The 26,033-nt window shown below is 48.7% G+C and overlaps 1 protein-coding gene across 2 annotated transcripts in view; it reads right to left on the bottom strand.

Annotated features, from left to right (window-relative positions):
- FRMD6 (FERM domain containing 6) overlaps positions 1–21,557 on the bottom strand; it is a 148,304-nt gene extending 126,747 nt beyond the window's left edge. For both annotated transcript variants that reach the window (XM_083436730.1, XM_083436731.1), the window contains exon 1: positions 21,296–21,557. The gene's annotated coding sequence lies outside the window, so the exon portion shown is untranslated. The remainder of the gene's footprint in view (positions 1–21,295) is intronic.
- Positions 21,558–26,033: the final 4,476 nt, after the last annotated feature.

The raw sequence follows: 26,033 nt of genomic DNA, 5'->3' as shown, positions 1-26,033 counted from the left end.
ATGCAAATTGCAGTTATTGTGTAATTAATCCTTTAAGCATCCTGGGAGGTAGTTTAAGTTGGGAGAGAGGGAGAAAGAGAGAGGGAGAGAGAGGGAGAGAGAGAGGCAGACACACCCAAGACCACCTAGTGAGCTATTTGGTTGGGAGCAATTCCAAGCTTGGCTTTCAATAGAGTCAAGACTCCATGTTGGAGTCAAACCAAGGAGCTTTTCACACAATCATCTGAGTGTGTCTTGGGCAGAGTTTGCAAGCTGGCTAGGTTCACCTCCCACCAGCTACAAGATTTTGGCTTTCCATTCACCCGGTGTCAGACTTTGAGGGGTTACGAACCCCCTCCCCTCATGACTGGATGTCAGAAACAGGAAACGAGACGTCCTACCAATGCATTTATTCAAGATTCCCAGAGAGCTACGGAGGTGCAACCGCTCAGAAGCTGGTGTCGCTCCAACTGAGCTTCTCCCCCCTCCCTTCCTTACGGTGGCCTCTGAGTCTTTTGCTCTTGCACTTTCAATGCATGCCTGTTCTGGGAGAAGGGGGACCAGGAATGCTTTCCAGTGATAACGTGTCAGCTGGCTGCTCTGTCTCCCCGCTCTCTCCCAACCCATCCCAACTCTTCTGTTCACCTGTCTCTGGGCTGCCACCTTCCTCAAATCCGCTGCACTTCCCCATGGGGAGGAGTTGCGGTGGACCGCGTGGCCACCCACTCCCCACCGGGGGCGGGGACTTAGTCTCCCGTTGCCTGGGGGATCCCGGCCACATCAGAGCCCGGCCAGCCAATCCGCTGGCCGGGGGGCGTGGCCGGGACTATTTAATCAGAGGCGCGAGCCGGGGGGCTTCCTCTTTGGCTCGCTTCCTCAATCACCCTCCCTCCCTCCCTATTTTACAGGTTTAGGCACTGGACTCGGTTGGTCGCCGTTGAGGGGCCCGGTAGGAATTTTTCAACTTGGCAAATTGGCACTGGCCATGTGGTTTTCGCCTGCCTCGTAGCAATCGTCACAACTTTGCTAGGGTCGTGGTTAGGCATTGTTTGACCTTGTGATGGGGGAGGGGAGGTGTGGCCATCACCTGCCCCTCCAAGCTTAAGGGTATTCCATTAAAGGAATCCAGGGGTGTGGATCTTGTCCGAAGCCCGGGTCGAGGGCTAAGGCCATGACACGACCCCGACGGGAACACCAGGGGGAGCTTGAGTTGGTCTGCATCGACGGGGCTCCCCCTTCCGGTGGTTGACCCTTACTGGACTCCCTGCGCAGCGGGCAGGAGTCAGATATAGTTGGGTCCATTCAATGCCTAAGCCAATACCACTCACTTTCTGTAGTCAATAAAGTTGTGGCCAAATTTGCTCAATAAAATTAACCTAATATCTGTGTCCTTGTATGTGTTATTTCTCAACGAGGGGGTGGCTTCGGGGTCTCGACATGCAAACCACTGCTGCAAATCAATAATGCCCTCCTCTTCTCTGGAAGGTTCAAGGGGGTGGGTGGGCGGTCTCCACCATTCCTTCTCAGTCCAGTCCCTGACACCTAGGGAGGTGAAGTACTTAAGAATATGGGAAGAGCTGCTGGATCAAGCCATTGGGCCATCAAGTCCACTGTCCTAGTCTCAAGTATCCACCGAGAGCCCTCTCCTCCACAAATCTTTTCTAATACTCTAATACCCTGACAGTGAAGTCCAGTCGTGGCCGACTCTGGGGTTGCGACGCTCATCTCGCTTTATTGGCTGAGGGAGCCGGGGTACAGCTTCCGGGTCGTGTGGCCAGCATGACTAAGCCGCTTCTGGCGAACCAGAGCAGCGCACGGAAATGCCGTTTACCTTCCTGCTGGAGCGGTACCTATTTATCTACTTGTACTGCGTGCTTTCGAACTGCTAGGTTCATTTTCGAACTGCTAGCTGCATTTTAAATTGTATTTTTTAACCTGTACAGTGGTACTTCGGGTTACATACGCTTCAGGTTACATATGCTTCAGCTTACAGACTCCGCTAACCCAGAAATAGTGCTTCAGGTTAAGAACTTTACTTCAGGATGAGAACAGAAATCGGGCTCCAGCGCCACGGCAGCAGCAGGAGGCCCCATTAGCTAAAGTGCTGCTTCAGATTAAGAACAGTTTCAGGTTAAGTACGGACCTCCGGAACGAATTAAATACTTAACCCGAGGTACCACTGTATTTTAAATTGTCCCCCCCCATTATGTTTTTATTGTTGTTATTATTATTATTATTATTATTATTATTATTATTATTAGTTCGCAGGAGCTGGGACCAAACAACGGGAGCTCACTCCATCGCGGAGCCTCGAACTGCCGACCTTCCAATCGGCAAGTCCAAGCAGCACAGTGGTTTAAACCACAGCGCCACCCGCGTCCTAATACTCTTTTAAAGCCACCCAAGTTGGTGTCCATTAGTACATCTTGTGTGAGCTGCCTGGGCTAGATAGGACTTTGCGAATGGAGGGCCCAGGGCAGCTACGAAGGGCGGGCCTCCTGGGGTGCTGAGATGCCACCAGCTTCTCAATGGTGCTGGCCAACTGGTCTTCCCAGTCTGGCTGGGTGGGTGTGCCTTTCAAGACTGGTTGCTGGGAATCGCAGATGGGGAGCCCTGCTTGTGGGGTTTTGCTTGTGAGATTCCTGTCTAGGCCTCTGGTTGGCCACTGTGAGAACAAGGTTTGGACCAGAGGGAAACTTTGGTCTGCTGGAGCAGCCAAGCTCTTCTGATATTTGCGTTCTGCGTAACATTTCAGCTACAGCATTTCTACAGCGTTTCAACCACAAGCTCTCCATCGCAGCCAGAAACTCCAGCGCCATCGCTTCGGAGGAATGTTAATACCTTCATGGTGACACCGAGGCGGCTGCCCCGAGGTGCCAACCCCTCCTTCCCCCAAACTGGGAAGACCAGTTGGGTTGGTTTGCCTTGCCAGAAAACAGCACGCTTTGGGATTCACGGCACGCTTCTCTTGGGATGACTGCTCCTTCTCAGGAGCTCAGAAGCTGGAGGGCTGCGAGAAGAAACCGAAGACTCTCTAAGATGGAAGGAACAGGCCTCATTGGTCAGGAGTAGCCGATGGGATGCCCTCCATCTGCTGCGAAACTACAACTCCCATCGTCCTTGACCGTTGGTGTTGCTGACTGGGGTTGATGGAGTTGGTGTCCAGCAATATCTAGGGAGAACTTCTGTATTAGGTCCTCTATCCAGTGGTGCAGTCAGGTAATCTTAAGACTCTGGAGTTAATAGTCTGACGGGCCCCACCTTTTCAGATGGCCATGGGTATTGCATCCCTGGCATCTAAAGGTGATGATCCAAGGCTGCTATTTTTGGAGACCCTCCTGCCCTTTCTGCTGAATGAAGCTCTGCACCAAAACCAGATACAGTGGTGCCTCGCAAGACGAAATTAATTCGTTCCGCGAGTTTTTTCGTTGAGCGAGTTTTTTCGTCTTGCGAAGCACCACTGCATTTAAACACTAACAACGGCGGGGAGGGGCGGGGAGAAGCAGGACAGCTGCCGCAGCCGGTCCTCGGACTCACCCGCGCGTTGTGGCCACCGCGCGATGCAGCTGCTGGAGGGCGGCGGGGCTCAGGAGCGCGACTCTGGCTGCAACGCTGGCTACTGGTGGCAACGGCTCTCTGAGGGGAGCGCGCAAGGGCGGTGGGCAGCGGCGCGAGGCAGCCGGAAGGTGGGAGGGAGCCGGAGGAGCGGGGAAGCGAGCGTGCGTGCGTGCAGTGACCGTCGCCATGACACGAGAGGCAGGGCTGTTTCGTCTAGCGAAGCAAGCCCTTAGGAAAATCCGTCTTGCGAAGCACCTCAGAAAACGAAAAACCCTTTCGTCTAGCAGGTTTTTCGTCTTCCGAGGCATTCGTCTTGCGGGGTACCACTGTACTGCCAACCACTGAAAACATGAGACTTATGGTTTTGCTATATATGATTTTATTTTGGAGTTCTCTGTTGTAAAGGATGTATATTATGTGAATAAAATAATAAAGACCTGATACTGCCAAACACTGGGAATTTCAGCAGAGATAGTCCACATACATGGCCTTCAGAATTACCTCCACCTTACCTCTATAAGGGACGCGGGTGGTGCTGTGGTCTAAACCACAGAGCCTAGGACTTGCCAATCAGAAGGTCGGCGGTTTGAATCCCCACGACGGGGTGAGCTCCCGTTGCTCGGTCCCTGCTCCTGCCAACCTAGCAGTTCGAAAGCACGTCAAAGTGCAAGTAGATAAATAGGTACCACTCCAGCGGGAAGATAAACATCGTTTCCGTGTGCTGCTCTGGTTCGCCAGAAGCGGCTTAGCCATGCTGGCCACATGACCCAGAAGCTGTACGCTGGTTCCGTCGGCCAGTAAAGCAAGATGAGTGCCGCAACCCCAGAGTCGGTCACGACTGGACCTAATGGTCAGGGGTCCCTTAACGTTTACTACCTCTATAAGGGTGAGAACAGTCCCTTTCAAACAAAGAAAGAAAAAAGGAAGTTGAATGCATTCCCAGGAAGCCAAATTTTGTTTGAGAGGCCTCATTCCGCCCTCCAGCTGCATCACAGCCTTGATGATACCCTTGTTTAAAACAATTTCCCACCCATCCTTTCTCTGAAAATGTTTGAAGTTTCTCCTCCACCACAACCTTCCCTGGAAGCTCATTCCTTCCCTGCTTTGCTCTAGCAATTAGAAAGTTCTTCCTAATATTATCTTCCCTGTCTCTTCAACCCAAGGAAGGAATGCACTTAATTAAAATGCCTCAAGAAGAAAACACCAGGATATTTCAAGGTAACAAGCGCGTTTCAGCCATCGGAACAAATTGCGCTCGGAGCCACCGCTGAGACCCATCTGGTGGTTGAAATGGCTCGCCAACTCAATGGCCCATTGTCTCATTCAGGCGACCCTCTCATTCTGCGGCTCTTTCCAATAGTCACAGAGACGACGGGGTTATGCTTGGCAGATCTTTTAAACCCAAACCCTCTGGTTATCAAGTTTGAAAGCGGCCTTCAGATGCAAGGAGACCCATTAGTTAACACAGCAATATTCAATCAGAACAGAAGACAAAGTCCTGCTAGATCAGGGCAGCGGCCCGTCTGGTCCCCCACCCTGTTCTCGAAGTAAAGGTAAAGGGACCCCTGACCATTAGGTCCAGTTGTGGCTGACTCTGGGGTTGCGGCGCTCGTCTCGCTTTATTGGCCGAGGGAGCCGGCGTACAGCTTCCGGGTCATGTGGCCAGCATGACTAAGCCGCTTCTGGCGAACCAGAGCAGCGCATGGAAACGCCATTTACCTTCCCGCCGGAGCGGTACCTATTTATCTACTTGCACTTTGAGGTGCTTTCGAACTGCTAGGTTGGCAGGAGCAGGGACCGAGCAACGGGAGCTCACCCCGTCACGGGGATTCGAACCGCCGACCTTCTGATCGGCAAGCCCTAGGCTCTGTGGTTTAACCCACAGCGCCACCCGCATTCTCGAAGTAGCCAACCAGAATTGTGCATATTAGCCGCGGGAGCTGTACGCTGGCTCCCTCAGCCAATAAAATGAGATGAGCACCGCAATGCCAGAGTTGGCCACGACTGGATCTAATGGTCAGGGGTCCCTTTAAGAAAAAGTGGGACATTCCAGGATCAAATCAGAAACTGGGATTACTGTAAATCAGGGACTATCTCTGGAAAATAGAAGCACTCGGAGCGTCTGAACCTTCTGGGTTGTGAGTGGGCAAATGTTAACAACCTTACAGTGTATCTCTGCCTATCTTAGAGTTTCACCCAAAGCAGACAGTCCTCAAAAAACACTCTCGGGGAAATTTGCGATTTTATATGGCAGAAAGTGCTGGCAGAAGTTACGACAGCCCCCCCCCCCTTTCAGCACCAGTGGCTGTGCAGATCTACCTTTGCCACAGGCCTTGTGAGTGGCATCACATAAATAATGACAGCATCTGGCTTTGTTAGTCAGATCGCTGGCTAATAGTCTAAGACGGTGGTGGCTGATGTTTCATCGCTGGGAAAATAATGGCAGGAGATGGAGTCTCGGTAGCTTGGGGGCATTTCTTGAATGAGATATCCACTGGAGCAAGGAGAAAGTGGAGGAAGAGGAGACAGGGAGGCAGAAGAGGTGATAAAGAAGGAAGTTTATAGCAGTTGGAATGGAGAGTGAGAGTGAGAGAGATCAATATCAAGCAGGAATCAGCTGAACTTGTGATGCTGAAAGCTTGTCTCTCCAATACTCTCTCTAAAGAAACTTAAAAGTTCAATAGCTGGATCCATGCAAATGCCAAGGGCACCTTGCTCGGAGGTTCCCTGTCCTGGGACTGTCTCCTAGTTTCTCTCTTTTTTTAAAAAAATACATTTTTATTGGTTTTTAACACATTAATTAACATTCATACAACAGAACTTCTCATCTTATACAATATTTTTTGGACTTCCGTCAACACATAGAATCATAGAGTTGGAAGAGACCACAGGGGCCATCGAGTCCAACCCCCTGCCAAGCAGGAAACACCATCAGAGCACTCCTGACATATGGTTGTCAAGCCTCTGCTTAAAGACCTCCAAAGAAGGAGACTCCACCACACTCCTTGGCAGCAAATTCCACTGTCGAACAGCTCTTACTGTCAGGAAGTTCTTCCTAATGTTTAGGTGGAATCTTCTTTCTTGTAGTTTGGATCCATTGCTCCGTGTCCGCTTCTCTGGAGCAGCAGAAAACAACCTTTCTCCCTCCTCTAGGTGACATCCTTTTATATATTTGAACATGGCTATCATATCACCCCTTAACCTCCTCTTCTCCTCTTCTCTGATGATTTTCCGTTCTTGTCACTTATTATGCATTTCTTAATTTCATATTACCTTTAATTATCATTAACTAATAATTCTCCTCATTGTCTTTTTTGCAATATTTCAAATAATTCACCTTACAAAGCTTCTTGCAAACCTACTAGCGTAATCTGTTCATCGCAATTACTTTTCAAATAGTCCGTAAATTTACTCCAGTCTTCTGAGAATTTCTGGTCCCGCAGGTTTCAAATCCTTCCTGTTAGTTTATCTAATTCTGCATAGTCCATCAATTTCATCCTCCATTCTTCTTTTGTCGGTGATTCTTCTTGCTTCCAATTTTGTGCCAATAATATTCTTGCCGCCGTCATCTGTCTCCGAGTTTCTCATCTTTCCATTCTGAAATTCTGTTCTCTACATTTCCACATCGCTTTGTGATTTTTGATATATTAAAGCAGTGTCCTCAAAAAATGTATCAATGTAGAAACACAGAGCGGGTGACGCTGTGGTCTAAACCACTGAGCCTCTTGGGCTTGCTGATTAGAAGGTCGGCAGTTCGAATCCCTGCGACAAGTTGAGCTCCAGTTGCTCTGTCCCAGCTCCTGCCAACCTAGCAGTTCCAAAACACACCAGTTAAAGTAGATAAATAGGTACCACTGTAGCAGGAAGGTAAACGGTGCTTCCGTGCACTATGGCTTCCATTGTGGTGTTCTGTTGTGCCAGAAGCAGTTTAGTCCTGCTGGCCACATGACCTGGAAAGCTGTCTGTGGACCAATGCCAGCTTCCTCGGCCTCAAAAGCAAAATGAGTGCCAAACTCCATAGTGGCCTTCAACTGGACTTGACCATCCAGGGGTCCTTTACCTTTTTAGAGCTGGAAATACCCAAGTATCATCTAGTCCAACCCTCTGCAATTCATTTTAGTACACCTCCTCCGCAAAACATTTCCCCTTAATCTAATGCATACTTGGATGTCATTTTCACAAATACATGCATTTTTTAAAAATGCACACATCACCCTGATATACACATTGCTTTGTCGGAGAACCACAATGCAAAATTAAAAGAAATGTGAATTTCAGAGACCGACTGTGTTTCAAATGTTTAAATGAGAAGCAAACCGAATTTCTCCTCTGTGTGCATTTTTAAAAAATGCATGTATTTGTGAAAATGACGTAACTATCCTCTGAAGATCTGAAACAAATCGGGCGAATATGACACCCTCGTTTGTTAGACTGGTTCTGCATGATTCGCACTGGGTTAATGTTAGCGTAGCGTTGTTGCTGTTGTTTGAATTTGCATGAAAATTTGACACATCCAGCAAGCGGCAGGTGCTTGTGAGTGATTTCAATCCACCGTTCCAGTTTATCCTCTTTTGTGTGGCTGGGATAAATCATGCATGCACCTTGGGCGTGAAAGTTGTGAAATGTGCGATAAAAGTAATAACAAAATATTCAGGTATTCAGAAGGTGAGCAAGTGGAGAAAGGAATCTGCTAAAGCTCAGTCTCACCTGGGGACCATTTCTGGTCTAAGGCCAGCTCTGCCCGTGGCCAGGATTTTGCTTTTCAGAAATGCGAAGAAGTGATGAGTCTTTAACAATACTGACCCTGATCTGGGAGGCGAGGTATCAGAATGGAATCAAGGCAGTTGTTTTTTATAGTGTGCAGTTGGGCACTAAATGTGGAGTTGGTGTGTGTGTGTGCTGTTGGAAAGCTGATAATGTACAGTTTGAAAAATGGGGAAATTAAGCACCTGTTTATTAAGCACTTCGAATCAGAGACGGATTTCAGGGAACGCAACCGGTTCCGTTGCACTGGGCGTGAAGCCTTGGGGGGGAACCCGCTGGGGATGGCACGACTATTAATTAGAAGGGAGTGTGAGAGGCAGGGGCACCAAATTTTGGCATCGCACTGCACACCGCTGGAATTTGAGACCCACCACTGCTTAGAAACACAGGGCTGTAGTGTCAGAAAGGACACAAAGGGTCATCTAGCCCAACCCCTTGGCAAAGAAGCATCAGAGATGGCATGCACACAAATTATGCCAGGGCAGAATGTGCCAAGTGTCCATACAGCCATACCTCGGGTTACAGACACTTCAGGTTGCGCATTTTCGGGTTACCGACGCACCGGAAACGCCGTTTACCTTCCCGCCGGAGCGGTCCCTATTTATCTACTTGCACTAAGACGTGCTTTCGAACTGCTAGGTTGGCAGGAGCAGGGACCGAGCAATGGGAGCTCACCCCGTCGTGGGGATTCGAACCGCCAACCTTCTGATCGGCAAGTCCTAGGCTTTGTGGTTTAACCCACAGCACCACCCATGGAGCACATAACCTGAAAAGTCATCTTCCTCTTCACTGCCCAGGAAAGGCACTACAACCTGCCATGGGAAACTGATTCATTTCACCACAGCCTGAGGATTATTGGCTCGTGGCGACATTTGGCAGGCACATACTCTGCAAGGAACGAGATTCTGACTCAACATCAGGAAGAACTATCTGGAAATAAAAGAAATCTATATCTATCTATCTATCTATCTATCTATCTATCTATCATCTATCTATCTATCTATCTATCTATCTATCTATCTATCTATCTATCTATCATCTATCTATCTATCATCTATCTATATCTATCTATCTATCATCTATCTATCTATCTATCTATCTATCTATCTATCTATCTATCTATCATCTATCTATCATCTATCTATCACCTATCTATCTATCTTTCTATCTGGAAGAAATTGAGGCTAGGAAGAAGAAGAAGAGGAGGAGGAGGAGGAGGAGGAGGAGGAGGAGGAGGAGGAGGAGGAGGAGTTTGGATCTGAAATCCCGCTTTATCACTATCCTTGTTGTTGTTGTTTAGTCGTTTAGTCGTGTCCGACTCTTCGTGACCCCCTGGACCAGAGCACGCCAGGCACTCCTGTCTTCCACTGCCTCCCGCAGTTTGGTCAAACTCATGCTGGTAGCTTGGGGAACACTGTCCAACCATCTCGTCCTCTGCGGTCCCCTTCTCCTTGTGCCCTCCATCTTTCCCAGCATCAGGGTCTTTTCCAGGGAGTCTTCTCTTCTCATGAGGTGGCCAAAGTACCGGAGCCTCAGCTTCAGGATCTGTCCTTCCAGTGAGCACTCAGGGCTGATTTCCTTCAGAATGGAGAGGTTTGATCTTCTTGCAGTCCATGGGACTCTCCAGAGTCTCCTCCAGCACCAGAATTCAAAAGCATCTGGTCCAGCTCTCACTTCCATACATCACTACTGGGAAAACCATGGCTTTAACTATACGGACCTTTGTTGGCAAGGTGATGTCTCTACTTTTTAAGATGCTGTCTAGGTTTGTCATTGCTTTTCTCCCAAGAAGCAGGCGTCTTTTAATTTCGTGGCTGCTTTCACCGTCTGCAGTGATCATGGAGCCCAAGAAAGTAAAATCTCTCACTGCCTCCAATTCTTCCCCTTTTATTTGCCAGGAGGTGATGGGACCAGTGGCCATGATCTTCGTTTTTTTGACCTTACAAAGTCCTAAATGACTCTGGAGCACATGACCTGAAAAGCCATCTTCCTCTTCACTGCCCAGGAATGGCACTACAACCTGCTACCGGAAACTGATTCATTTCACCACAGCCTGAGGATTATCGGCTTGCGGCAACATTTGGCAGGCACATACTCTGCAAGGAATGAGATTCCGACTCAGCATCAGGAAGAACTATCTGGCAGTCGGAGCTGCTCGATGGTGGAACTGTCTCCCTCGGGAGGTGATGGACTCTCCTTCCTTGGAAGTTTTTAAGCAGAGGTGGAATGGCCACTTGCCATGTACGATCTACTTGAGATTCCTGCATTGCTAGGGGGTGGATTAGATGATCCTTGGAGTGCCCTCCAACTCTCCCGTTGATTCGACGACGCTGGGGTGTGTGTGTGCTTTTCCACCAGTGTTGTGGAACGTCCTCTCTCCTGCGGAGGTGTTGGCATTCTGTCAGCTCCTGAACACGCAAGTCTTCCAGCAACCGTTTCCCCTAATTTGCAGTGTTATTGTTTTAACTGTATTTTAACTTTTTTTAATGCTTTCATTTTTATGCTTTTAAAGTGTTCGCTTAATCGTATACAGTGGTACCCCGCAAGACGAATGCCTCGCAAGACGGAAAACCAGCTAGACGAAAGGGTTTTCCGTTTTTCGATGCGCTTCACAGGACAAATTTCCCTATGGGCTTGCTTCGCAAGACGAAAATGTCTTGCGAGTCTTGAGATTTTTTTCGCTCCCCACCCCCTTTTTCTAAGCCGCTAAACCACTAATAGCCTTTTAGCAGCTATTCCGCTAATCCGCTAAGCCTTTAATAGCCTTTAATAGCCGCTAAACCGCTAATAGGGTTGCTTCGCAAGACGAAAAAACCGCTAGAAGAAGAGACTCGCAGAACGAATTAATTTCGTCTTGCGAGGCACCACTGTATTTTAATTTAGGATGTTTTCATGCTCTCGTGCATTTTAATTATGGATTGATTTTAGGGTCGTAAACTGCTTAGAAGCCATTTTGGTGTGTGTGTATTCATATTCTAGTTATTATGCAGTTATTATAATTATTATTGTAATAGCAATCATTACAGTGATAATCTAAAAGGGGAGAGCCTCGCCCTCCTGCACTCAGTTCCACGTCACACCTCATGTTTTCATTTCTCTCTCTCTCTCTCTCTCTCTCTCTCTCTCTCTCTCTCTCTCGTTGGACAGCTCCACGGCTTCTATGCATTAACTATTGTTCTGAGCAAGGCAATGATAACAAAACCGGCCCACAGATATTCCTTGCATTGCACCAGGAGAAGGAAACCCAGCAGGGATTTGGCGGGATGGCAGTAGGGCGGCAGGTGTGTTGAGGGAAGGCAGGAAGAAAGCAGGGAAACTTCACAAAGTCTTTTGCAACAGGCTCTGCGTGGACGAGGTTGCTGTTAATTCAGCAGGGGGGGACCACACTTGCGAGTCGAGACCCCGAAGCCACCCCCTCGATGGGAAATAACACACACAAGGAAACAGATATTAGGTTAATGTTATTGGGCAAATTTTGGCCACAGCTTTATTGATTACAGAATGTGAGCGGTATTAGCTTAGGCATTGAATGGACCCGACTATATCTGACTCCTGCCCACTGCGCAGGGAGTCCGGTAAGGGTCAACCACCAGAAGGGGGAGCCCCGTCGATGCAGACCAACTCGAGCTCCCGCTGGTGTTCCCGTCGGGGTCGTGTCATGGCCCTAGCCCAGCCGCGGGCTTCAGACAAGATCCACACCCCTGGATTCCTTTAATGGAATACCTTTAGGCGTGGAGGGGCAGGTGATGGCCACACCTCCCTTCCCCCATCACAAGGTCAAACAATGCCTAACCGCAATCCTAACAAAGTTGTGACCATTGCTACGAGGCAGGCGAAAACCACATGCCCAGTACCAGGCCCCTCAACGGTGACCAAACGAGGCCAGTGCCTAAACCTGCAAAATAGGGAGGGAGGGCGAGAGATTGAGTAAGGGAGTAAGTAAGCTCACGCCTCTGATTAAATGGCCCTGGCCATGCCGCCTGGCCAGCAGATTGGCTGGCCGTGCTCTGACATGGCTGGGATCCCCCGGGCAATGGGGGAATAAGTCCCCGCCCCCGGTGGGGAGTGGGTGGCCACGCGGTCCACCGCAACTCCTCCCCACTGGGAAGTGCATCGCATGAGCTACTGCATAAAATAGCCATTTCCAGAAGGATAGTCTGCCAAGGGCCTTGCGGCACCCGAAAAGCTAAGACATTTAAGATGGTGTAAGCCAGCCTTCCTCCAGCAACAGCCTTTGGATTGGGTTGGATGACAACTCCCAACTCTACAAATTAAAAGACGCCTGCTTCTTGGGAGAAAAGCAATGGCAAACCTAGACAGCTTCTTAAAAAGCACTGACATCACCTTGCCAACAAAGGTCCGTATAGTCAAAGCTATGGTTTTCCCAGTAGTGATGTAGGGAAGTGAGAGCTGGACCATAAAGAAGGCTGATCGCCGAAGAATTGATGCTTTTGAATTCTGGTGCTGGAGGAGACTCTTGAGAGTCCCATGGACTGCAAGAAGATCCAACCTGTCCATTCTGAAGGAAATCAGCCCTGAGTGCTCACTGGAAGGACAGATCGTGAAGCTGAGGCTCCAATACTTTGGCCACCTCACGAGAAGAGAAGACTCCCTGGAAAAGACCCTGATGTTGGGAAAGATGGAGGGCAGAAGGAGAAGGGGATGACAGAGGACAAGATGGTTGGATAGTGTTCTCGAAGCTACCAGCATGAGTTTGACCAAACTGCGGGAGGCAGTGGAAGACAGAAGTGCCTGGCGTGCTCTGGTCCAGGGGGTCACAAAGAGTCGGACACGACTAAACAGCTAAACAACAACAACACAACTCCCATCTTCCTGATGGAACAACACTTCAGGGTTCCTGTCCCTGCTGCGTGGCTTTGGGGAGGGCCGGCCGTGCAGGTTTTTGAATCCTGGTGACGTGTGAAAATGTCTGCCTCAGGCCCTGGAAGGCAGCTGCCAGTCAGAGTAGACTGGAGAAGCAGCCTGAGCCTGCCTGACCTGCCTGCGTTGCGGGTCTGAGGGCTGAGCCCAGTTCAAGACCTGCCTATTCACACCACGTAGGGGCAGGGAATTGGTGGCCCTCCCAGTGCTGATGGACTCCAACTCCCATCAGCCTCAAGAAGCAAGGCCAGTGGTCAGGGATGATGGGAGCTTGAGTCCACCAAAAACTGAAAGGGGCGCAGAGTCCTCATCCCTGGGTGGATCTGCACATAGGAAAAAACCCCCGCTTAAATAAGTCAGAAATTAAATCCTTATAACAAATTGGTATAACAAAAAAAAACTTATATAAAAATCTCATCAGAAATTTGTTTGCTCTCCATCGCCATCTGTTGTATTATATGTTTATAACATGTTTAAAGCGTTGTTTATTGACTAACGTAGCTGAGCCCCTTGTCTGTGGGGAAGAAGGTGTAGAGATAAAAAGCTTCTGTTCAAAAATGGACAGAAGCAGAATTTCCCACCAAAAAAGAAGGGATAGTCAAGGTGATAGACCATGCAGAATTGGCAACGTTAACAGACAAAATAAGAGAACTTAATGAGGATTGTTTTGTGGAAGAAGTGGGAGCCTTTTTCAGACTAAAGAAATACTATAATATGATGAACAAGCAAGCAGGATTCGGACTATGAGCAGCAGAAAAGATTATAGTAGTGCTGTTGTGGTATAAGAGAGAGAGGATAGGGTGCAGCAGAGGTAGAGAAATGAAAAGACAATGGAAGCTGACAAAACAAAAGAAATAAAATTACTATGTGTTGAAATATATGTGTTAAACTATGGACAACTTAATAACACATAGGATAAAAAGCTGTAGAGCTAAAAAGAAAACAAGATAAATAAATAAAATTCCAGGCCGCCTTGTCTCACTCCTCCTCCTCTTCCTCTTTCCCCAATTTTCTGGACCCCATCTCCTTGATCTACAAGCAACCCCTTTCTTCTTCGAGGTCTCCTGCCCTGAGGAAGGCACGGCAAAACACAGAACTCCAGCTGCCCCGACTCTGGCATGTTCAAGCCTGTCCTTCCGTTCCAAACTTGCTTGTCACGTCACCTGAACAACCAGAAGTCTAAATTCCTTCTGGCTTGGCACCCTGATTGTGTTAAAATGTAAGGAGGAAGGTGGCCGGCCAAAGTTTTCAGCGCTGGGCAAAGGGAGATCTATAAGCAAAATGTGAGAGGGGAAGCGCAACAGGGGCCCGGTCTGAGGGCACATGATGCCCCCAGCTTGCCAGGGGCGGCCTGCTCACAATGCAGAGTGAAACAGTCCCAGCAAAAGAAGAATGGACACAAAAACTTTATGGAATATGCAGAAATGGCGAAACTCACTGGGAAAATAAGAAATCGAGATAACAAACTTTTTAGAAAAGAGTGGAAACAGTTTATTGAATATTTACAAATAAACAGTAAACGGATAAGAACATTGGCAGGATTATTGTAATAACCTGCAGCTTTAGAAGAGTATGTATTTAAAGTAGAGGAATAAAGGAATAAGCTTAACTTCAAATTACGGTAACTTAATTTGGAATATGCAGGAAAATAGATGTAAGGAGCCACAGAAAGAGGGGGAAGGAAGAGAGTTTTGAAATGGTAAAATGATGGTAAAATTATTGAAATGTACAAAATTTAAAATCACAAAGAAGAAGAAGAAGAAGAAGAAGAAGAAGAAGAAGAAGAAGAAGAAGAAGAAGAAGAAGCCCGCCTTGGCAGCAGAATCCCATGGGACAGCAGTCCCTGGAGAAATCCCAGAGCTCTGCAAGATTTCGTGAGAGTCTGGCGAGCGGTTGGTGAGATCTTGCAAGGTCTCGCCGGAAGCCACCCCAGCCACACAACCCCAGGAAGTGAGGCTTTGGCAAGGCAGCGGCAGAAGAAGAAGAAGAGTTTGGATTTGATATCCCGCCTTTCACTCCCTTTAAGGAGTCTCAAAGCGGCTAACATTCTCCTTTCCCTTCCTCCCCCACAACACACACTCTGTGAGGTGAGTGGGGCTGAGAGACTTCAGAGAAGTGTGACTGGCCCAAGGTCACCCAGCAGCTGCATGTGGAGGAGCGGGGAAGCGAACCCGGTTCACCAGATTACGAGTCCACCGCTCTTAACCACTACACCACACTGGCTCTCAGTGGGGAGGCAGCACTGTCCCATTTGGCCTCAGGCGGCAAACCGGGACAGGTCAGCCCCACAGCTTGCTGAAGCTGGGCAGGTCTGGTCTGGTTAGTGTCTGGACGGGAGAATGCTATGCTTCCTCGAGTTCCGTGCTGGCATATAAAGTTGCAGAGTCAATTAAAGGGAGAAATGCAGAGCAGCTGGCTCCAGGCTGGCTCATTAGGCAAAGCAATATGTTGTTTGGGTGCAGGCAGACGCTCAGCAGGCAATCTGCGATTGCCTCCCATGGAGACACAGCGTTGCCCTAGCTAGCTTGGCAGAGTTTTCCCCAGGGGCGGGGAACTCCTTCCAGCTTCAGGGCTGCAGTCCAACCTGGCCAACTTTCCAGGGGCCGCGTGGCAGGGATGGCAGGGGCCGGGTGCAAAAATGGACCAAACAACTCAGATGACTCTTGCAACGCAGCTACATTTTGGCCACACAAAAGCTAGAGTTTTCAAATCACACCCATATAGACGTCCATCCTCCACCCAAATAAATAATAATAATAATAATAATAATAATAATAATAATAATAATAATTTTTTATACTCCACCCATCTGGCTGGGTTTCTCCAGCCACTCTGGGCGGCTTCCAACAGAATATTAAAAACACAATAAAACATCAACCATTAAAAACTTCCCTAAACAGGGCTGCCTTCAGATGTCTTTTAAAAAGAAGATAGCTCCTTATTTCCTTCACATCTGAAGGGAGGGTCTTCCACAGGACGGGTGCCACCACCGAGAAGGCCCTCTGCCTGGTTCCCTGTAACCTCACTTCTCGCAGTGAGGGAACCACCAGAAGGCCCTCAGAGCTGGACCTCAGTGTCTGGGCTGAATGATGGGGGTGGAGACACTCCTTCAGGTATCCTGGGCCGAGGCCATTTAGGGCTTTCAAGGTCAGTGCCAACACTTTGCGTTGTGCTAGAAAACGTCCTGGGAGCTAATGTAGGTCTTTCAAGACCGGTGTTATGTGGTCTCTGCGGCCGCTCCCAGTCACCAGTCTAGCTGCCGCTTTCTGGATTACTTGCAGTTTCCGGGTCACCTTCAAAGGTAGCCCCACAGAGTGTGCATTGCAGTAGTCCAAGCGGGAGATAACCAGAGCATGCACCACTCTGGTGAGACAGTCTGCGGGCAGGGAGGGTCTCATCCTGCGTACCAGATGGAGCTGGTAGACAGCCGCCCTGGACACAGAATTGACCTGCGCCTCCATGGACAGCTGTGAGTCCAAAATGACTCCAGGCTGCACACCTGGTCCCTCAGGGGCACAGTTGCCCCATTCAGGACCAGGGAGTCTTCCACACCTGCCTGCCTCCTGTCCCCCCAAAACAGTACTTCTGTCTTGTCAGGATTCAACCTCAATCTGTGAGCCGCCATCCACCCTCCAACTGCCTCCCAAGGCATGATGGAGAACAGCAACAACCAGGAAAAGATAGACATAATATTTTACAAGGACAGGAAGAAACATCATGGACAGAATAATTGCCACACACAGGAAGAACAAGGATATAGTTTGAATGCTTCACCTGTAGCTTTATAAATCGTTAAATGTGTCAATATGGGTGGAAGTCATTAATATTGCAGTTGTTGTATAAGGGGTTGCTATTTTGATTGAAGTGTAATTGAAATTAATAAGATTTTGGAATGCAGAAATGAAGTAAATCATCAAGCCGTCAATTCTAGCATGTGGGGGGACAGGACACCTAAATTATATACCGTATTTTTCGCTCTATAAGACGCACCAGACCACAAGACGCACCTAGTTTTTGGAGGAGGAAAACAAGAGAAAAAATATTCTGAATCTCAGAAGCCAGAACAGCAAGAGGGATCGCTGCGCAGTAAAAGCAGCGATCCCTCTTGCTGTTCTGGCTTCTGGGACAGCTGCACAGCCTGCATTCGCTCCATAAGACGCACACACATTTCCCCTTACTTTTTAGGAGGGGAAAAGTGAGTCTTATAGAGCAAAAAATACGGTAACTTGGCAGCTGAATGATTGGCATTAGCAATTGTACTCTAATTTGGCATTGTTATAATGAGGCTATTATTGAATTATTGTAACTGAAAACTAATAAAAATTATATATATACTGCCCGCTGGAAAACGCTCCCCTTAGCCGTTAACACAAGCCTGACAGGAAGAAGGAAGCATTGCAGATGCGTAAAGCTTGACTAAGGTTGTTGACAAACTGGGGATGGTTTGAGGACCCTGCAAAGATTAAGGGGTTGGGATGTTTCCCTGCAGTCAAGGCCTTCCCAAGCTGGCAATTATGGGCTGCTCTAGCATGCAGCTCAGCGAGGCGTTCAGAAATTGGCACCAGACAGTTTGCAAGCCCAGATCCCAGAGACGTTTCTTCCAGATCCTTCCCAGAAGAGAAATTTAATTTGGATGTCCTGCATTTGCATGAACAAATCCCTTACGAGCTCAGAGCTTGCCATCAGCACTGTGCTGGAGCAGAATGGCTGTCAGGCCAGCCAAAGTTGCCTTTCATCGCAGTTCAGGATGCCCAGGGGAATTTTTCTGGCAGATGGCGATTAGGAATGGGCAAATCTGTCCATTTCATTTTGCTTTCTGTTCTCAGTTCTCCAACTCAGTTCACCTGATTTCCGCATCAGTTTGTGATTGATTTATTTTTTAAAGACAGCACAATTGGCATGCATTTCGGTATACCTTCCCACCCTTAAATTTCACTACACAGTGGTGTGGTTTTGCCAGAGCTTCCCTCTTATACAATAAATTTCCACATGCTATTTTCACTAATATACACATTTCACACAGGCTTCCCCCTAACGTACACATTTTTGCATGCATTTTCTGGGTCGCAAATTGCATCACAAAATTCAAAGTCAACATTCAATTGCAAGATGTATTTTGTATTGTTAACGGCATTGCGAATCTGGTAGGTTTGCATTGAGAGACGGACCGAACCCCATGTTGGCCTGTGAGTCAGACCTTGCCTGCCTGAAGTGACTAACAGCATTTGCATCTGTTAACAACATTGTTTTATCCCAGTAGCTGCAAAGAAACTGTGTTTTTGTTCTGACGCACCACCTGGGTGACAGCATGCTCCAACAGCAATGGAATTCACCCTAGCAAAATAGACCAAGAGGCCTGTTTTGTGTTTCTTAAAATAGGTGCATGGGATCCAGTCATAACCCACTCTTAATGCAATGCCTTGCAGCTAAGGACCGGAAGGTCTGTGGGCAAAATCCAGACTCTTGCAGAGTGCCAATTCTCTCCCTTCCACACTGGAAAAATTCAAAGGAAAAGAACTCCATGGCTTGGCTTGTGATCATGGCAGTGGGGCTTTCTGATGGTCCAACCTGGGGGGTCCCCCAACCCATCACCTTCCATAACAGGAGACCCCCATAAAACCTAGTCACTGACTGTCTAACCTGTTCATTTAAATAAACTTTCAGTTAAAAAAGACTTTATTCATAGTATTAAATCTCAAAAAATGTGTCCTTTTGAGAATTCAGAAAGCTTGAGATCATCTTAATGTATGACAGATCAACCTTTAGGTTCCCATTCCATGAACTTTGGGAATGTGACATTATTCGTTACATTTCTTTCTTTCTTTCTTTCTTTCTTTCTTTCTTTCTTTCTTTCTTTCTTTCTTTCTTTCATATCCCACCCTTTCCTCTATGGAGCTCAAGGTGGTTCTCTCCCTCCTCATTAGCTCAGTTGGTAGAGCACCAGACTCATAATCACAAGGTCGTGGGTTCGAACCCTGCGCTGGGCCGAAGATTCCATGGGGCTACATTAAAAGCTTTTTGCAGCTTGATAATTAAATGTTGATCGTTCTCTACTCTACTCAGATATTAATACTGCACAGTTTGAAGGGACAGGATGCATAAAAACGGAGTCCTTTCGGAATAAAAACGTAATCAAGGCCTGTAAGTTAAATTCAGACTTTCGCTTGCAGAACTTTCTTCAGCAGCATCACAAGAGCATCGAAGAGACATCCAAACACTTCATGATATCTTGTACATATCATGGAATCGAGCCCCACACTGAACTGGTTTCACGGTGCTATTTTGTCGTTCTTCTATCTGAACTGCCTCGGAGTTCCCTTTTATTTCTTTCCAATGAAAGCTGGTAGGTAAGCAAGCAACACCACAAACTCATTCTTGCTCAGCCGGTAGAGCATGAGACACTTAGTCTCAGGTTTGTGTGTTTGAGCCCCACTTGGGCAAAAGATTCCTGCATTGCAGGGGGTTGGACTAGATGACCCTCAGGGTCCCTTCCAACTCTACGTTTCTATTTAATCATCCAACAATCCTGTGAGGCAGGTTCGGTTGAGGGGCAGGGACTGGCCCAGGGAGAGCTTCATGGCTGAGTTGGAATTCGAACCTTGGCCTCCCAGGTTTTAGCCCACCACTCTAACCACTGAACCACCATTGGCTCTTTAACCTGCTATAACCTCCGGGCTGGTAAAGAGAGCCTTAACCAACTTTGAGTCCTCCAGATATTTGGACTACAACTCTCATCAGTCCTAGCCAGGCTGTATACCTGAGTCAAAATGGGCTTCCAAGATATCTGACCTCTTCCATCACTATAGAAGATACCCAACATTGACTTTCAAAGAGATGAAACTTGGAACCTTACGCTACGTCGTCATCATCATCATTATAATTTACCTATTAAATTTGTATTCCGCCCTTCATCCGAAGATTCACAACATAAAAATACAAAATGAGAACGCAAATTTAGGAGCAAATTTAAATCTTCAGTTTGAGCTTTGTGCCCCAATCCCACTCAAGCAGCCGTTGAAAATATTGCTTAGATGTAACCAGTCAGAAGCAGAAGGGGACATGCATATTCTGGGCACCAGCAGCACCCAGAAAACACAGCAATGCACAGTGGCGTAGCGTGGGTTGTCAGCTCCCAGGGCAAGGCAAGTAATTTGCGCCCCCTAACCTGGGGCAAGGCAAGTAATTTGCGCCCCCCCCCCCCGCTGCACTGTCCCTCCCCCAGATAGTCCCTCGCTCTCTCTCCGCACCGCACTGCACGCCTGGCACCCCCACCCTCCACAGTGGGTGGCGACCCGGCGGCTCGGATCGGATTCGCACAGCCAGCACTGCAGTGAGAAAGAGAGAGTGAGCCAGGTAGGGGCAGAGAGCTGCGAGTGCGAGCGCGCCCCCCCAAGATGTTGCGCCCGGTGCGGCCGGCCCCCCCTGCACCCCCCACGCTACGCCACTGGCAATGCGGAACATCTGCCTGCACAAACAAGGCATTGCAAATATGAAAGAAAAGGCATCTGGTTCCTAGTGAATGTCTAGTTTGCAGCTGTGGTTCCTAACCCAGTAAACGAGCCAGGAGCCAGGCCACTCATCAAATTAATTGCACAGACAACTCATTGGAAGCTTGCAGCCTTACTACCTCGGACGATTTGCAAACCCTGCTTTCCCCCCTAAGGTAATCACTAATTCAGAATAAGTTTTAAAAGGGCAAAAAAAATCTGAATGGGCACACCAAATTGAGTTATGAAATAAATTTTACATTTCCCTAACTGACCCTTCATGCCAGCTTTGTCCCCTGCTGTCAGTGAAGTTGCTTGATTACCAGAGAATTGTAGAGTTGGGACACCCGAGGGTCATCTAGGCCAACCCCCTGCAAGGCAGGGATCTCAGATAAAGCATCCATGACAGAGGGCCACCCAGCCTCCAAAGAAGAAGACCCAACCACCTTCTGAGGGGCGTTTGCTCCACTGTCAGCTCTAACCACCAGAAAGTTCTGCCTCGTGTTTATGTCATCAGATTTGAAGGAAATGCACCTCTCATCTTTACGGGATGCGAACAAGGCACTGCGCGCGAGAACCTCCAGCCTGCTTGCTTTCCAAAACAAAGCCCTGAAATCGTTCCCTACCTGGCGCCAGAGCAGTTTAGGTGCCGGGTCCTCGCTGCCGCTCCATGCTTAATCCCAGACCGTCCGTCGAGCGAGATGGAGAGCCATGGCCACCAAGAGAGAAGCTTTTCAGATGTCCCTCAGGGGACAACGTCCTCTCGACTCGGCCGCCTGAGAGGTGGTTGGTAGGACAGAAACGGCCGAGAGGATGGAGGTGTCAGAAGACGCCCACACCAGCCTCTGCTGCTAGCAAAGGGAAGGGTGTTACTCACTGGGAATTACTGTACTATTAAGAGACCTACCCTGATTTGGTTGGCTTCCAAACCCTTGCTAGACATGTCCTTACCTGCTGTGAAGGAGGCAGCTCTGAACCATAGAAGATGGGGGTTGGGGAGGAATCTGAAGTTGGTTGGTTTTGGAGGTGACGCTCAAGACAAGGGAGCCTGGATGCTTCCCTATGTGAAATGGGGAGTGTGTGTGTGGATGCAGGGGGGAACAGAGCCAATATGTTAACATGGGCTACGTACCTGACCCAATATGAGCACAGGGATGCAGGGAGCCTGTTACGGGCTTGGCTTCCCGCAGCGCAGATCGGCCTCAAATCAAGCTGCGACTCGTTTTCCCCAGAGACGTTAAGGAGCAGCTGGGATTAAGGAGCCGAGGAGGAATGTGGTTTGCTTGGTCCTGATGAGCCTCATACTGTACGGAGGCAGAGTCGCACGATGACAGATGGATAATCGCAGCCCCTTCATGTCTAATACCCCGGGATCGCGTGCTCAATCCGAACCCCGCTTGCAAGGAGATCGAGAACCGCAAAAGTCACCCTAAGCAGTCATTTGCTTGCTAATTTCTCTAGCATTAAGCAATTAGATTTCCAGAGCCACCGACTTAACATCTGCCTCTGGAGACCTCCTTGTAGGGTTTCCAAAAGCAGGGAAGGAAGTTTCAAGGAAAAGTTTTGCAGAAGCATGTCAAGTTTATAGCAGGATGTTGCAGTCTCTTATTTTTTTTAAAAAAAACCTAGCTGGTTTTTCCTCACCTGTGCACTGTGTGGAGACAGCTTTCCCATGAACTAGTCACTATTTGCCTCTCTAATTACTGTAAAATGGGAGCAACTGTCCCTTCAAAGGTGCAAAAGCTAAGACGATAAAACGCACTGGAAATTAGAAATGTTTTTCCTTTTTTTTTAAAGCCATGGAGGTAAGGCCTCCGAAACGGTGAGGTTAAATGCATCTTTGCCAAATGCAAATTGCATCCCTTGGGGGGAGGGTGTCCAACTAATATCAGGAATGCAGCAAGAGCAGGGAGGGGCAGTTTAACCCCTTGCTCCCCTGCTGCGCTCCGGGTGAAAAGGGAATAGCTTCTTTGAAGGCTCTGCTTGCGCCGAGAGGAAATCCTGCGTTTTGCTTAAGAGCAGGATCAGTCCTGAGTCAGGCTTTCCTAACCTCATTCTCCCGAACTGTGAAATGTGGGGTAAGTACCTTGGCCTACCTTACAGGTTTGTTGCGAAATAATGTACATGACGAAACGCCTTGGATCGTATCCAACAGCACGTCCTTCCTTTGTGACGACTCCTTTGATCTCTTCTCGCCCCCTCACTGCATCCTGCACGCTCCCTCCCTCCAAAAAAAATCTGCCTTGGTGGGATTGGGACCCTGGAGAAGTGTGTGGGAGGAGAAATCAGAAAAAAGATGCTTCCTCCCCATTCTGCTGCTGCATGTTTTTTTCTTTCTGGGCTGAACAGGACTTGAACACTCCAAAGGAGTGTTGGTGCCCCCCCCCAGACATTGACGTACTACAACTCCCATCATCCTTGGCTCTTGGCCAGGCTGAGTGGGGCTGGTGGGATTTGGAGTTGAACGATGCTTTGAAGGTCGCTGCTTCCCCATCCTTGCACTAAACTTAAAATCGCTGTACAGTGGAGCCTTGGTTCTTAAACTTAATCCATTCCGGGCGTCCGTTCGACTCCCGAAACCGTTCGAAAACCAAGGTGCAGCTTCCGATTGGCTAAAGGAGCTTCCTGCACTCAACCGGAAGCCCCGCCAGACGTTCGGCTTCCGGAAAACATTTGCAAACCGGAACACTCACTTCCGGGTTTCCGGCATTTGGGAGCCGATTTGTTTGGGAGCCAAGCAGTTCAAGTACCACTGTACAGCTGTACTTTGAGAGTAGTTACGAGTATTTCACGCTTCACAGATGTGATTCCGCCTCTGGGAACGATCAGGAAACGATGGGAGAGGAGGGAACAAAAAACGGGTTTGCAAGTGTTTTGATGGTGCCTTTTAAACGCACCCCACGCCCTGATCCTTCGGGAGATACGGTGAGTGTCACAATAAAAATTATGCACAGTCAAATAAACAAAACTGACTTGCCACCGAACTGTTTTCTTCACCTTTTGGAGGAGAAAGCTGTCCAAGGCCTCTTCCCGGTGTTTTGGCAAAGGGCACCATTACTAAAATGGTTGTTTCCATCACCCTCTACCTCAACCCCCCCCCCCCCAGGTCTTAATTGTTGGTGCTGACCTTGAAAGTCCTAAACAGCCTTGGCCCAGTATACCTGAAGGAGCGTCTCCACCCCCATCGTTCTGCCCGGAAACTGAGGTCCAGCTCCAAGGGCCTTCTGGTGGTTTCCTCATTGCGAGAAGCAAAGCTATAGGGAACCAGGCAGAGGGCCTTCTCGGTAGTGTCACCCGCCCTGTAGAACGCCCTCCCACCAGATGTCAAAGAGAAAAACAACTACAGTGGTACCTCAGGTTAAGACCTTAATTCATTCTGGAGGTCCGTTCTTAACCTGAAACTGTTCTTCACCTGAAGCACCACTTTAGCTAACGGGGCCTCCTGCTGCCACTGCGCTGCAGCTATACGATTTCTGTTCTCGTCCTGAAGCAAAGTTCTTAACCTGAGGTAATATTTCTGGGTTAGCGGAGTCTGTAACCTGAAGCGTCTGTAACCTAAAGCATCTGTAACCCAAGGTACCACTGTACCAGACTTTTAGAAGACACCGGAAGGTTTTTAATGTGTGATATTTTAATGCATTTTTAACCTTTGTTGGAAGCCGCCCAGAGTGGCTGGGGAAACCCAGCCAGATGGGCGGGGTACAAATAATAAATTATTATTATTATCAATTGGCCCCTGCCTTCTGTTTAGGAAGGTTGAATGGAAAGACCTTGGCAGCAACGGCGTAGCTAGCCCCTCGGGTGCCCAGGGCGGCGCACGCGTCCTGTACCTGGGGGCGAAGCAAGCCAGGGCAGGGTGCCGCTGTCTCCCCCTCACCTGTAGAGTGACTGAGGGAGAGGCGGTGGGCAGATGCAAGCCCCACGCTGCCGTTTCAGGCAGTGTGGAGCCTGCAGGCACCCAAACCACCACGTCACTCCCAGGAGAGGTGCGTGGCTCGGGCACGCTGCAGGCTCCATGGTAAGTTGCAGCCCCCGTGTGGTGTGGTACCCAGTGCCAGCCGCGTTTCATTGTGTTTGTTGACTGAACTAAAACGTTTCGTGAGGCCCCCCCCCATTATTTTGAAAACTCATATTTTTGCCAATTTGTCACCCCCCTCAGTGATGACACCCAGGACAAACTGCACCCCCCGCACCCCCCTTCCCACGCCACTGTTTGGCAGGAGGGGTTGGTTCCATTCCATGCATCATTTGTCTGATGAAAATAATTATAATACCCCACCCACCGTAGCCGAGTAAGATGGTGATTGTAAGGTGATTGTGGAGGTCAGTTCTGGACCCACACATCCTTCCACAGTGGGGACATTGGTTTCCAGGAAGGAGTTGATCACGGTGTGGATTTGACAAGCGTGCCTTCCTCCTAGCATGTTTCTCCCTTGCGTTCTGAGTTCGAGCGTCTTCAAAACCCATGACACCTTTGGTCAAGGCTGTTCTCCAACTGGAGCGCTCGCAGGCCAGTGTTTCGCAGTTGTCAGTGTTTATACAGTGGTACCTAGGGACGCGGATGACGCTGTGGGTTAAAGCCTCAGCGCCTAGGGCTTGCCGATCAAAAGGTTGGCGGTTTGAATCCCCGCGGCGGGGTGCGCTCCTGTTGTTCGGTCCCAGCGCCTGCCAACCTAGCAGTTCGAAAGCACTCTCGGGTGCAAGTAGATAAATAGGGACCGCTTACTAGCGGGAAGGTAAACGGCGTTTCCGTGTGCAGCTCTGGCTCGCCAGAGCAGCGATGTCATGCTGGCCACGTGACCCAGAAGTGTCTTCGGACAGCGCTGGCCCCCGGCCTCTTTGAGTGAGATGGGCGCACAACCCTAGAGTCTGTCAAGATTGGCCCGTACGGGCAGGGGTACCTTTACCTTTACCTTTTACCTTGGGTTAAGAACTTGATTCGTTCTGGAGGTCCGTTCTTAACCTGAAACTGTTCTTAACCTGAAGCACCACTTTAGCTAATGGGGTCTCCCGCCACTGCCACATGATTTCTGTTCTCATCCTGAAGCAAAGTTCTTAACCCGAGGTACTATTTCTGGGTTAGCGGAATCTGTAACCTGAGGTACTACTGTACTACATTTTGAAAGATTTGCCTTGAGAGAGTCTTTAAACCTCTTTTGTTGACCGCCAGCATTACGCTTTTCATTTTAAAGTTCGGAGTAGAGTAGTTGCTTTGAAAGACAATAACCAAGCATCTGAACAACATGACCAGTCCAATGAAGTTGAAAAATCATCGCTTCAACACTGGTGATCTTTGCTTCTTCCAGTATACTGGCATTAGTGTCTTCCCAAGTGATGTGTATTTTTTTTCGGAGAAACCGTTGA

The sequence above is a fragment of the Podarcis tiliguerta genome (assembly GCF_965153285.1).
Source record: "Podarcis tiliguerta genome assembly, chromosome: 1".
NCBI lineage: Eukaryota > Metazoa > Chordata > Lepidosauria > Squamata > Lacertidae > Podarcis > Podarcis tiliguerta.
The sequence above is the reverse complement of the archived record's forward strand: the minus strand, read 5'-3'. Positions and strand labels throughout refer to the sequence as shown.